Raw genomic sequence first — 13,784 nt, 5'->3', positions numbered from 1 at the left:
AAAAGTCTTGTTATAACATCTACTTCAAGCCTATTTGATAAAAAAGTTATGTTTGTTCTAAAAATTCCAAAATAAAAATGACTATTGTGCTGTCCCATATGCAAAATAAAGGCAAGTCAGTTCTTGTATAGAAATGTCTCACAAATCGATAAAATAAATGTGTGATTATTTAAACAACACACAGACTATGTCTTTAAGAGCCTGTTGAACTTAAAAAAACTTAAATTGTTGAGATATAATTTAAAATATTTATGGATTTTGAAGTGTAATAGTCGACACCTATTCTGCCTTTTTTCCTCATTCAAGGGACAACCACGGTCAGAAAAGAAACTACATACCGTTGTAACTAATAAAAAAACAGTTCTGTTCCTTCTTGGTTGAATACTTTTGATCCCGGTTCTGGATGAGGTTCCATTTCCGACGCAGATTGTGGATTACTCAATTTCATGGGTTCATATGCTGAGACGTGCATTCAAATATCTTCCGCTTTGCGGCAAAAGAAATTGCTTGTCTTGGCGCTGGTAAAGTTTCATACCTAGGAAATTTACTAAAACTATTCAGTAATTAAATTAACCTGAAACAAACAAACTTTAAGATCATTTAATCAAAATTACTTGGAAAAGTACCAAAACAAACCAACAAATGTCAGGAAAATTTCTGTTGTAAATGTTCAAGCCTACCTTGATACCGTCACTGACTTGCCTTTATTTATGGACAAATATAGTCAAGTCGGTCTCTTGCTGAAAATTTCATAAATTTACCTCCAAATTGTTGGTTTAAAAAATCAAATTTATGGTAGTGGTATTTTTTAGACTCATATTGAAATAACTGTATAAAAAAATATATGGAAATAGCTTGTTTAGAATGGAAAAAATGGTAAAACTTTTTTTGGGCTTCTCACAGCGTTATCTCAGCACTCACTTTTTACATATGGGACGGACTAGATTGGAGCGGCAGTACAAGTGCAGAAATATTGACCACAAGAGTGGTCATAATTTGAAATACGGTGACCTTCTCTTCAAGATTTGACCTCCCGAACAGACGGTAATAACTAAATGCATGCCATTTCAATAACAAATACTGTTAAAATAACAGAAAGTGTTATGGAATATTCTTGCAAAACCCATTTTTGCATAAGAGTTCAATAACAGTTTATGTTATCATAACAAAATTTGTTATCGGTCTGATATTGATTGAAAGCCAGAACAACTTTGGAATAACATTTTTTGTTATGGAAGAATACCTCAAACTGTTATTGAGATGATCGGATTAGTTGTTAAAATAACAAAAAATAATAACAAAGATTTGTTCGAAGAATAACTTAAAATGTTATTAATATGTTATTACAATAACAATCCAATAACAAAAAAATCATAACGGCGAATAACAAATCTTGTTATGAATAACATAAAATGTTATTGGCCTAGTATTTTCAAATATCGAAAAATGTTATTCCCAAGTTATTTCCGTCTGCTCGGGCTTCTCTTCGAGATTTGCCTTCAAAAAGTAGATAACAAGTATTCTTTGAGATAATTAAGTTTTTAAAACATTGCAATCTTTCCAATGCCTTCTGAAGAGTAAATCGAGTCTATGATGTTGATGCCAGGCTAGCAAATTCTAATGAAATTAAAAAAAATCAATAAACAATAGCTGATCTGGTTTCAGTTTGATCAAATTCATGGTCAACTAACCGAAAAATCCATCTTGCCTCTCTACAGTTATAACGCATGGATAAAAATCGCTGAAGGCAGCATGGAATTGAATTTTCCCTTCAACTTCAACGTAAGGTCAAGCGTCCGCAAGCGGACAAATGTCCAACCTTGTCGGAAGGGAAAACACGTGCCTCACGTGGCCAACGGTCATTATTTATATTTTCACCACTTTCACCCTGAGAGACTTGGCCTCGGGGAGGGGTTAAACGAGAACCAGAACGCGCACGCAAGGTCACCTCTCCTCGCCGGACAAATTAACGCGAATCAATATTCTAGTACGTGTTACTTTCGTGCTTTTTGGTGGTTTTTAGGAAAAATAGTTACATGTAAAAATGGCGGAGTTCCACAAACGACACTACCACGAAATCAATAAATCAAGTCTCTTTATTAGTACAAATCGACGTACACGCTCGACCCGGCCCGGCCACGACCACACTGCATCAATCTATCCCGAAAACCGTGTGAAACACTTGAGAAGATAGAGTTCGGAACCGCACATCTCTATCGGAAGCACGTACCAGTTCATCAGCGTCGGCAGAGCGCTTGGTACCGACACGGACGTGTGCACAGCTTCAGCCCCAACCGCACAGAATCGTCCTCGACAGCAAATCGATCCAGTACTGGAGCACCACCTCCCCAAATAGTAGAAATGGTACACTCAGTTAAATTATAAATTAAAAATTAATGTGTAAAAAATTTCAAGTATTTTTCCTCAGATATGAGCATTTTCAGATCATTCAGACGTATAGTTTCCGATCCAAACCTTCTTCCCTTTGCCAAACTGAGTGTACGAAGCTGATCAATACCATGGCAGTGGCAGGGCTTTTGATTGACCTTCCCCGTGAATACTATCGTATCGAACTTATCTGTGACACTGCACGACGTACTGCACCATGGATTGGGATTCCACCAGCAATTGATGTCAGCCAATTCAAACGGTATACACTGAATTGCAATTCAGAGAATTCATTTAAATGTTCAACTGCGAAACGCAATTTTACTTTCGACCATCCCTAGCCGCCACTCGCGCGCTGGTTTGAGTAGCTACTTCGCCACCAAAAATATCCATCTCCCAAACCTGGTTCAGCGTTCCGTACGTGATGCATCGTCGAGAATCCCTCCGCCCTGAAGCGAGCGTGAATTGGAGCGGAAGCGGACCTGCAGCAGCCAGCGCCAGCGGTGCACATGTTTATTTCATAAGATCATTGACTTGACCGTATCAACTGCTGGATTTCCAACGAACCCGGGGGAAGCCAGTAGCGCCAGACCACCGTGATGTCGTCCCCGACAACCCCGTTGCTGTGTCACCTCAGCCGGGGACGCGATAGGAGAGCGTAGTGAGCACTTGGACTCTACAGTTTTGGCCGCTTCGACTAAATAAGAAAATTTGTGATGCCAAGGGTCCTGATTTCCGAATCAAAGCCGATGAAATCGGTGCCGATTTAAGTGCGCAACCATTCGTGAGTCACTATGATTCGCAAGCAGCCAGTTACTTCCACACCAATCGCTACGGAAAACTCTCTCTTTGCCCTCCCTCTCACTCCAATCGGGTAAAACAGCGAATGGTTCACAAAGACCGAATGAGTTATGTCGCTTAAAGCTGACCCAAAATAGTCAGCGATCGGCTTTGTTTTGTTCATTTGTTAAACTGCTTAAAATCAATGTTATCAACAATCTTTTGCAATTTGACAGCCATTTTCACCATGCCAAATTCGGCCTAAGGAATGTTAACATTAAGTTAAGAAATAGCCACTGAATCCGCTTTGTAAATGCGGCCCCGATATTGTTCGTGGGTCATGGGGAAAATTCACGTTACTTAAATTCAACGCTGTTATATTGTTTCATTCTCACCTCTCTGAGCATATGCGCAATTGTCTACGGAAACCGGAAATGGATTTTAATTGTATTTTTTGATTTGGTTCAAACTTTATTTGGGCCTTTTCTATGACCAAAGAAGCTATTTTGTGTCATTGGTACACCCATACAAATCTCCATACAAAAATGGTACGTAAAAATTCGAAAATTTGTAACTTTTGAATGATTTTTTTTATCAATTTGGTGTCTTCGGCATAGTTGTAGGTATTGTTGAGGAATATTCCGAAAAAATAGGAACACGGAAACAAATAAGACGATTCTTTTATTAATTTATTATTCACAAAAACTCAATTTCCCAAAATATTTATTTTTTTGATTTTCGAGATTTTTTCATATGTTTTATAAAACAAAACCCTGCAACTTTTGAGCCATAGAGAAGTTTTGCCAAAAATTCTGCCGCCGAGGAATATTTTTTGAAAAAATAGTAATTTTTAGAAAAAAAAAATTACTATTTTACCTCATTTTCTACCTTTCCTCTAACTATCCCACATCTATTAGCTATTTCGAAGGTTATTTTTGCAATTTTTTTCCTTCTCTGTCTAATTCTCCTTAGTTTTTTTTTTTTTTTTTTTTTTTTTTTTTTTTTTTTTTTTTTTTTTTTTTTTTTTTTTTTTTTTAATACCGAATTTCGCACTTCACAGCATTGCTTGCCGGAAACATTCACCTACCCTTATAAAGGGTTAGGCTCGGTCGTGGGATGTAATGTTTTTTTTTATGTTTCTTACAATTACTGCGGGTGCAATTCAAATAGGCAGATCCCAGTGAGCTAAGCTCTTTTAAGGGATAGTTTGCCTTTAAGACTACACTTAAACTATTAAACATATAACTAGTGTGATGTTGGGTTGCGGTCGGTGATCGACCGTGGGCGGTGGGCGGTGGGCGGTGGGCGGTGGGCGGTGGGCGATGAGCGGTTGGCGTTTGGCGGTTGGCGGGTGGCAGGGCGGCTTGCGGTGAGTGGCGGCGGGTGGGCGGTGGCGGAAACGAGAAAGCATATATTTATTTTAGTGTGAGCTTCTTGGAAGGTAGTGTAACACTTTTGATTTGAAGTGGGCGCGTAAGAATTTTTTAAATTGGATCAACGTGGGTGATGCTTTACAGGGTGGTGGGAGGTCGTTGTACAGCTTACTTCCGATGTGTGCAATCTTCTTTCGACCAAATTCTGTTCGAGCTCTGACCAGGTAGAAGTGTCCAGTTTGTCTGCTGGAACGGCCTGTGTGCATCCTTTGCATTACCAGACTGATGTCAGGAGAGTTAATGTTTTTCCGAATGTGCATTAGCATTTGGAACTCGTGCATTGCTCGAACGGGGAGTATTGAATCGTTTGGGTCATTGTACAACAGACGGGTGGGATAGAGGAATGGTTTGCGGAGCACAATTTTGAGGCATCTGTTTTGAATAACTTGCAATTTTTGAAGACACGACTCTTGGGCATGTCCCCAGTTGGCGATGAGGTATTGCAATCTAGAGTGGATCATTGCAAAGTACAGCTTTTTCAGTGCAGATGTCGGCAGGAACGATGAGGTTTTCCGAAGTATTCCGCAAAATGAAGACAGCTTCCGCTTCAGTAGATCCACATGTGCTGACCAGCTCATCGTGCTGTCCAGCGTTAGACCGAGGAATTCGAAGCTAAATACTTCCTCGACTACTCGGTTGCAGACTACAACAGGATCATGCACAGGGATGGGGATCCAGGGCGAGTGGATCAGCATAAACTTGGTTTTTGCTAGGTTCATTGACAGGAGGTTGGTGCAGAAGTAGTCGTTTAGTAGCTCAAGGTCCACTTTATTCCTGTGCTGCAAAGACTCGACTACTGCAGCATACTTTCCACCAACACCGTTGTAGAAGATCGATGTGTCGTCGGCGAACAAGCGTACCTCACCGGTCAGGCCCAGTGACGGGAGGTCGTTTATGAAGAGCAGAAACAAGATTGGTCCTAGGTTGCTTCCTTGGGGCACTCCGGTTGTCACAGGACCCAGCTGACTCCGAGATTCACCACACAGAAAAAAAAAGTTGAATTTTGGAATGTTGAAAATTTGGTAGGTTGAATATTACCTCTTTTTTTGAGTAATATTACATAAAAAATGTGTAAAAATGTGAACCTGATGAATATTCATCAAAAACTGATGAAAATTCATCATTTTCTGGGGTAAAATTCATCATTTTTTTAGCCACAAAATCTGTCACCATTTCCTGATGAATATTACCATCATTTTTTTTTCTGTGCAATAGTCACAAATTGGGATCTGTTGTCCAGGTAGCTTTGGATTAGGGATAAGGCAATTCCTCGTATGCCGTACATCTCTAGCTTCTTCAGCAGCAGGTTGTGGTCGATCGTGTCGAATGCTTTTTTTAAATCAATGAAAAGAGCACCAACTACATTTCGGCTGTCCAGGGCATCGTAGATACTTTCCACTAGGTCACACGATGCTGTGAGGGTGCTCATTCCTTGCCGAAATCCGTACTGGTGCTTGTAGATCAGTCCGTGCTTGTTAGCAAAACCAACAAGTCTGCAAACTATCAGTTTCTCGATTATTTTGTCAAGAACTGACAAACATGAGATGGGTCGATAGTTACTAGGGTTCTTTAAATCGCCAGATTTGTGGATTGGCGTGACTCTGGCGACCTTCAAGCAATCTGGGTATGCTCCTGTATCAACGATTTCATTGAAGATTTCGGACAGCAGGGCTGCAAACACATTGAAGTGTTGCTTGACAAAAGTAACAGGAATGTTGTCGTACCCAGCGGATTTTTTGGAGTCTAGACCGTTAATCAAAATTGTCGTTTCAGCAGCAGTTGCAGGATGTAAAAAGATGGAGAATCGGTGTCTACGTAGGGTTCCAAATCTGAAGATGTCGCGGTCACTATTCAGGGTAGCGGCCAGCTCTGGTCCAATGTTGCAGAAGAATTCGTTGAAAGATTGACATATTTCAGTCGGATCTGATATCGCCTTTCCATCAACAAGTAGCTCTTTCGGTTGAGATCGGCTGCGCTGCTTCCCTAGTACATCGTTGATTACCCTCCAAGCAGATTTTTGGTCACATCCGGAGAGGAGACGTTCATAGTAGTTTCGCTTAGCAGCTTCCTTCTCTTTTTGTAGCTTTTTGGACACGTGAGCCAACAAGTCTACTAGCCGTGGGTCGTCGCTGTTTCGCCACTGCTTTTTCAGCGTTTTTTCCTTGATTTGGATCAGCTTCCAGACATTGAAAGTCATCCATGGACAGTTTTCTTTCACCTTCGCCTTTATCGTTACTGTTTTCGTGCATTGCTCTTTGATTAAGTTATAACTGTTCATCACGAACAGAAGTTTCTCGTTTGCAGTCAGGTGGGGAGACAGCCCTGCCAGGGACTCAGTGAACTGTTGGTTTAGCCGTGCGTGGTCGACGATGTCCTTGTGGAAGGTCTGCTTCGCCAGCTCGCAGGAGTACTTGAATGAAGTTGCGATCCAGTTGTGATCACTCAGATCATTGCAGATGGTTTCATTGAAGACTCGGTCTGCAAGATGTTCGCTGCATACCACGTGGTCAAGCACGTTGCCGCTGGCTGGCCTAGTTACCGATGTATTGGTTACTACCATGTTGAGAGATGATAGCAAGCGGGAATATTCACAGACCACGTTGTTTGTGACGATGTTTATAGGGATGTTCATGTCACCAAGCACGATGCATTCCTGGTTGCTGGGATTGGCTGAAAGCATTTGCTCAAGTTCAGAAAGGAAACGAGCTGCCTCAAACGCTGGTGGTCTATAGATCGCGTGAATGTTTAAGTGTTTACCCCGAGAAGAGAGTTGAAGATGAATGTGATGAAGACCAGCCAGGACTCGGTTCTCACGGATTTCTACATTCAGATCTGCTAAGCAAAAGACAGCCAATCCTCCACCAGCTTCTTTTCTACACGAGAAGAAGCTTCTGTACCCAGACAAGTTGTACAAACTTGTACGATCGTCCTTCAGCATGGTTTCGCCGAGTACAATAATGTCGATGCGTTTCCCGAGGCGTTGAAGCATTTCACCCACACAGTCAAACTTTGATAGTTGATTGATGCCTCGAATGTTTAGTTGAATGATGTTTAAGGAAGAGACAGGAGAGATATTTTTATTTTTAATCCAATCTTCGATACAAGCGAAACTAGAGTTACAATTTGCAAACATTTTTAAAAAACACAAAATAAAAGAACAAAATGCTCTGCAGTTGATCTGCCGTCCAAACTGCGTGTTACAGTTGCTTCTGCTGCTTCGGAGCCGGTGCGCCGTTCAACGATAGCATGGTGGAGTTCAACAGCGATCCATCGAGAGGGCGTTTGGGGTGCTGGTGCTGGAGTTTCTCGAGGTCCTTGGCGTTTCGAATTTTTTCAACCTTCGAGTTGTCGGTGGCCCTGACGAGGATAACCCCATCGCGACCAGGCCAGACGAACTTCAAATCAGCTGCTTCCTGGACCACCCTCGCCTGCTTCAACAACGTCATTCCAAACGACGTCAGTTCGTCACGAAGAATGATTCTGCTGCCTCCTGTGCCAGTGTTGTTGGTGCCGATTGTTGATGAAAGGAGTAGACCGTGGCATTTCTTCTTGGCGAAGAGTTCTTCCTTGTAGCTTGTGTCGGAAAAGATTACCTTTATCGGGACCGGTTTGCCAGTCTGTTCCCCGTCCTTCGATACCAGCCGCTTCGTTTCGACGATAGCATCTTCGGGCAGCGTACATTTCACAGCCAGGGCGATATCAGTGATCACCTTCTTTAGATCCTCATCTTTGGAGGACGGAACTCCTAGGATGACGGCGTGTGTGGCGAGGGCAGCACGATTGAGTTGATCAAGTTGTTTTTCCAGGTCAGTGATTGTTTCATTAACTGCAAACTGTTCCTCCTGCAAAACTGCGACATCGTTCTTCAGCAGCTGTTGATCCTCTTTGATGGCTTGCATCTCGTTCAGCAGTGTGTCGACCTTTTCAGCGAACGAGTTGTGCGTGCGTTGAAGCTCCCCAATGGTGTCCTGTACCTTTCGCAGCTCAGCGGAGTTGCCACGAACCTCGGCGAGCACCTTCCCGATTTCATCCATAATTTGTTTCTCCATCCCAGAGCTCTTGTGCGACGAGAGCTTAGCACAATCCAGCGAGCAGAAATACTTTTTTGCGCGCAGTTTTTCGGCAGCTACTCCGTACACCTTTTTGTCCCATATGCATTTTCGTCACTTTTGAGTTATTGATGCAGTTTGGTTCAAAATCGTGTGCTCTTTCAAAAGAGCCTATAACATCCAGTACTTTGTTCTAGAAATCAGGAGGAAATCCAGTTTTTTCGTGAAAACTTAACATGTAGCCTTATGTGTGGGACAAACTTGTTTAGCGTTTTTCTCAGCTTGCTGTTTTTGCATATGGGACATTTATGCGAACATGGGCAGTTCATGTCTTTTAAAATGTTACAATGTTTCAAACTGAGTGAGGTGGGGTTGAAAGGTAGTCCATATCTCAGCTCAGGATAACAACTGCACCAATGTAATTGTTAAAGCAACCTAATAAAATGAAATGAAATGAACCTCATTTTCTAATGTAAAATTTAATTAGTAATCGAAAAGTACTTTACAGATGTTTTGATATAGGGCTTCTTTATCCAGAGCCACCAAAGTTTGATTTCAGCGAAATATTTGCAGTTTTTCGATTTTTAAAAATACTAATTTTAAAAAATGAATAACTAACACAATTTTGAAAAAGGTACCTAAGAATGTCTATAACATGAAAACGGTGCACTTTATCATAATTTTATTAGAGTTTTTTTTTTTTTTTTGCAAATTTAATTTTACATCGAAAAATAAAGTTTAAAATGTAATACTCGGTCAAATTTTTTTTTTGCGCGTTCTGGAAATTTCTGAAAAGTTGGCATTTGATGTCCCCTAAAACATATCAAAAAATAAAAAAAAAATAAAAAAAAAAGTGTCGTTTTTTTCAAAAAACAAAAAGTGAAATTAAAAATCTTTTTTTTTTACCGTGTATATTTTTTTTTCAGGTGTAGTACTTTTGTGATGAATAATGTAACAATTTAAAGTTTGACAGACACCTAGTACTACGTTTAGTTCAGAAACTCATGCCGAAAATTTTGCTACAAAATGCTCACGAAAAGATGTTTTCTATAAAAAGTTATATAACAAATGGGTAATTCTCTACCAACTCACACGAAATCGGGAAAAGTTGCCCCGACCCCTCTTCGATTTGCGTAAAACTTTGTCCTAAGGGGTAACTTTTGTCCCTGATCACGAATCCGAGGTCCGTTTTTTGATATCTCGTGACGGAGGGGCGGTACGACCCCTTCCATTTTTGAACATGCGAAAAAAAAGGTGTTTTTCAATAATTTGCAGCCAGAAACGGTGATGAGATAGAAATTTGGTGTCAAAGGGACTTTTATGTAAAATTGGACGCCCGATTTGATGGCGTACTCAGAATTCCGAAAAAAACGTATTTTTCATCGAAAAAAACACTAAAAAAGTTTTAAAAATTCTCCCATTTTCCGTTACTTGACTGTAAAAATTTTTGGAACATGTCATTTTATGGGAAATTTAATGTTCTTTTTACTCTTGTCTATTCCATAGTTATAAGTAATAATTTTTCGATTGAATTACGATGTAAAACACAGCTGAAAGGAACACCAAAACTCTGTTATATACCTAAATGAACTCATTGTAACTTGGATTATTCACAAATAAAACCGAATTGAATTGAATTAATGTTCTTTTCGAATCTACATTGACCCAGAAGGGTCATTTTTTCATTTAGAACAAAATTTTTCATTTTAAAATTTCGTGTTTTTTTCTAACTTTGCAGGGTTATTTTTTAGAGTGTAACAATGTTCTACAAAGTTGTAGAGCAGACAATTACAAAAATTTTGATATATAGACATAAGGAGTTTGCTTATAAACATCACGAGTTATCGCGATTTTACGAAAAAAAGTTTTGAAAAAGTTGGTCGTCATCGATCATGGCTGTTCATGGTCATCCGCGACAGACACGGACGACGAAACAAAGAGAAACGCAAAAAGTAACATTAAATTTCCCATAAAATTACATGTTCCAAAATTTTTAACAGTCGAATAACGGAAAATGGGAGAATTTTTAAAACTTTTTTAGTGTTTTTTTCGATGAAAAGTACGTTTTTTCGGAATTCTGAGTACGCCATCAAATCGGGCGTCTAATTTTACATAAAAGTCCCTTTGACACCAAATTTCTATCTCATCACCGTTTCAGGCTGCAAATTATTGAAAAACACCTCTTTTTTCGCATGTTCAAAAATGGAAGGGGTCGTACCGCCCCTCCGTCATGAGATATCAAAAAACGGACCTCGGATTCGTGATCAGGGACAAAAGTTACCCCTTAGGACAAAGCTTCACACAAATCGAAGAGGGGTCGGGGCAACTGCTGTGTGAGTTGGCGGAGAATTACCCAAATACTATTACAAAAATCAAAAAAGGTGCAAAAAAAGTTTGTACACCTTTCGAAAAATTAACATAAATAAAGTTATTTCTTGACAAATCACCATAAATCCAGTCTCCCAACTTCAAATAGGCTTCCTTGACTAATTTAAAAAATAAGTTGGATTGAATATAAAGTTTACTGATTACTTAGTATAAAAGTTTATAGAACTCTGGAAATTCTATATAAAACTTATCTAAACTTAATTTTGCAAACTTTCAATTTAACTAAATGTCAATATATTACCATAAAATTGCTAAATAAACATTCTGGAGTGCACGCAGAAAAATATTTTGTAGAATCAGCCTGTACGAGGTTTGATTCAACAATTTTTTTGTTGAATATAATGAACGCCGATTTTGCGTTGAAACAAACCTTGATTTTCTCAATTCCACAAAAATCTTTTGTTGTTTTGAAAAATTTGCTTTGACGTTTGGCGTTGATTCAACAAAAATCTTGATTTTCAAATCATCAGGTATAACACCGTTTTGGGGTTATTTAAAAACATGGGTTTTATAGAAAACCTAGATGTATGGGTATCAAAAGATCGGAAATTTTATGCCCTTTCCGATGCCACATAGGTTGACTTGTGAATTGTGGACCGGTTCGGATGCCGGCGGATTTTCCGACGTCGTAATTCCGGGTTGGTACGAAATTCCAACGAAAAATCTATTCTAGCGATACAAAGACCCCCAAAACGGTGTTATACCCACTCCAGAATGTTTATTTAGCAATTCTGTGGTAATATATTGACATTTAGTTAAATTGAAAGTTTGCAAAATTAAGTATATAGAATTTCTAGAGTTATATAAACTTTTATACTAAGTAATTAGTAAACTCATATTCAATCCAAATTATTTTTTTAATCAGTCAAGGATGCCGATTTTTGTAAAAGTATTTGTTATATAACTTTTTATAAAAAACATCAAAATGTGCATAGTGCCCATGGGGTGTAAATACTTTTTTTACATACTGTATGATACCTGTTAACAATTCAAGAAATGGAAATAATATTTAAGGTTTTATCTCTTTTGTGAAAATAATTGTTTGACAACTTTGATTTTGTTGGTGTGCGTCATCGGTAATCCGATGGCATTATCCTTTCCCAGTCACGATTATGCCCTCAGTAAAATTTGAGATCATTTTATTCCGGCTGTTTTAAAAATTGTGAATTTACCTCGATGTCGAAAATTGTGAGTATCTGCTGCAAGCCGAAGGCAAGATCTTCTCAAAATTGGCCACTTTCTCCTTCTTAAGTGTACGTATGCACAGATGGACGGTGGAGGGGAGTCCATTTGTGTGGGCCACCCTTTAACATACAAACCATCACACACAAACATACCTACTCACTCACCCAAATACTTCACTATTTTCCCATGACGGCGAATGATTTATTACCCACGAATCGCGCCATTTGGGGTGTGGATTTGGGGGGATGGCTGAGTCCAGGGTGCTGGTGGTGGGACCAGTCTAGTGTGTGAGAGTCCGTGGCCAGGGCGAACACCCGGAATCGATTTTGTGAGAGCTCGCGCGGACTCTTGGAGGGTGGTATTTGTACCGCACAACGTGCGAGAAAGCAGCAGAGGACACGTGGAGTGTTGCGCGTAGGGACCATAAATTTAATAAGCGTAGATCGCAGGAGAGGGTCGGGGTGAGATCGTTGATTTCGGCAGGGGTTTCAGCGATGGAAAACTCCTTCTGGAGGTTATTACTGCCAAGTATCGCATTCGCGACTAGTCTTCTCAAATTTGGCCAACAGCCTTTAGCTGTAGCTAAACTAGCACCAAGTCAGCTCTATTCAGAGTCATTTGATCCTAAATTACCACCCACGTGTATTTTCCCAACCCTGGTTTCCACGGTGGGGAGGGCGCCAGGTGGCACCCCGTGGCCGTTAAGCGAGTGCAGCGACCGTTAATACTGCGTCGATATCGACGTGCCGTGTGATGAATAGCAATCATGATTGTAAACGAGTGTGTGTGTGTCTGTGTCGGTGTGTAACGACACGAAACACGACAGCACAGCCGGTGAAGCCATGTTCCGTGGGAACCACCATTCCCTAGGTCCTGGTTCCGAGAGGTCGAGGTGGGGCGGGAAGCAGGATAACGAACGAACAATGATGATGGTGATCAGGGCGAGAATCTAATTTTATGCCGCTAGCTTTAAGGCGTGGCATCGCGGTTTGCTCCTAACGGGTAATGATAATGTGATAAATCGTAACAAGTGCTTCGTATTCGAGGTGGGGATTCGCTATTAGAGTTGTGTGAATCCTATTTGTATGACTTCTGACATTTCAAGTTTAATCTATATAGGTCTTCATCTCACAATAGTGCAATGATACTGTTATCACCAAATAAAGTTTTTTTTTGTTTTTTGTTTTTTGTTTTTTGTTTTTTGTTTTTTGTTTTTTGTTTTTTGTTTTTTGTTTTTTGTTTTTTGTTTTTTGTTTTTTGTTTTTTGTTTTTTGTTTTTTGTTTTTTGTTTTTTGTTTTTTGTTTTTTGTTTTTTGTTTTTTGTTTTTTGTTTTTTGTTTTTTGTTTTTTGTTTTTTGTTTTTTGTTTTTTGTTTTTTGTTTTTTGTTTTTTGTTTTTTGTTTTTTGTTTTTTGTTTTTTGTTTTTTGTTTTTTGTTTTTTGTTTTTTGTTTTTTGTTTTTTTGTTTTTTTGTTTTTTGTTTTTTGTTTTTTGTTTTTTGTTTTTTGTTTTTTGTTTTTTGTTTTTTGTTTTTTGTTTTTTGTTTTTTGTTTTTTGTTTTT

At 39.4% G+C, this 13,784-nt stretch overlaps 2 protein-coding genes across 2 annotated transcripts in view; both read left to right on the top strand.

Moving 5' to 3' along the window:
- Positions 1 to 13,784, top strand: part of LOC120432165 (hemicentin-2) — a 786,150-nt gene that overhangs the window by 654,962 nt on the left and 117,404 nt on the right. The window lies entirely within an intron of this gene.
- Positions 10,655 to 13,784, top strand: part of LOC120432169 (protein archease-like) — a 140,285-nt gene continuing 137,155 nt past the window's right edge. Inside the window, exon 1 of the mRNA XM_039597306.2 lies at positions 10,655 to 10,658. The gene's annotated coding sequence lies outside the window, so the exon portion shown is untranslated. The remainder of the gene's footprint in view (positions 10,659 to 13,784) is intronic.

Source organism: Culex pipiens, chromosome 3 (genome assembly GCF_016801865.2).
Source record: "Culex pipiens pallens isolate TS chromosome 3, TS_CPP_V2, whole genome shotgun sequence".
Classification (NCBI taxonomy): domain Eukaryota; kingdom Metazoa; phylum Arthropoda; class Insecta; order Diptera; family Culicidae; genus Culex; species Culex pipiens.
The sequence above is the reverse complement of the archived record's forward strand: the minus strand, read 5'-3'. Positions and strand labels throughout refer to the sequence as shown.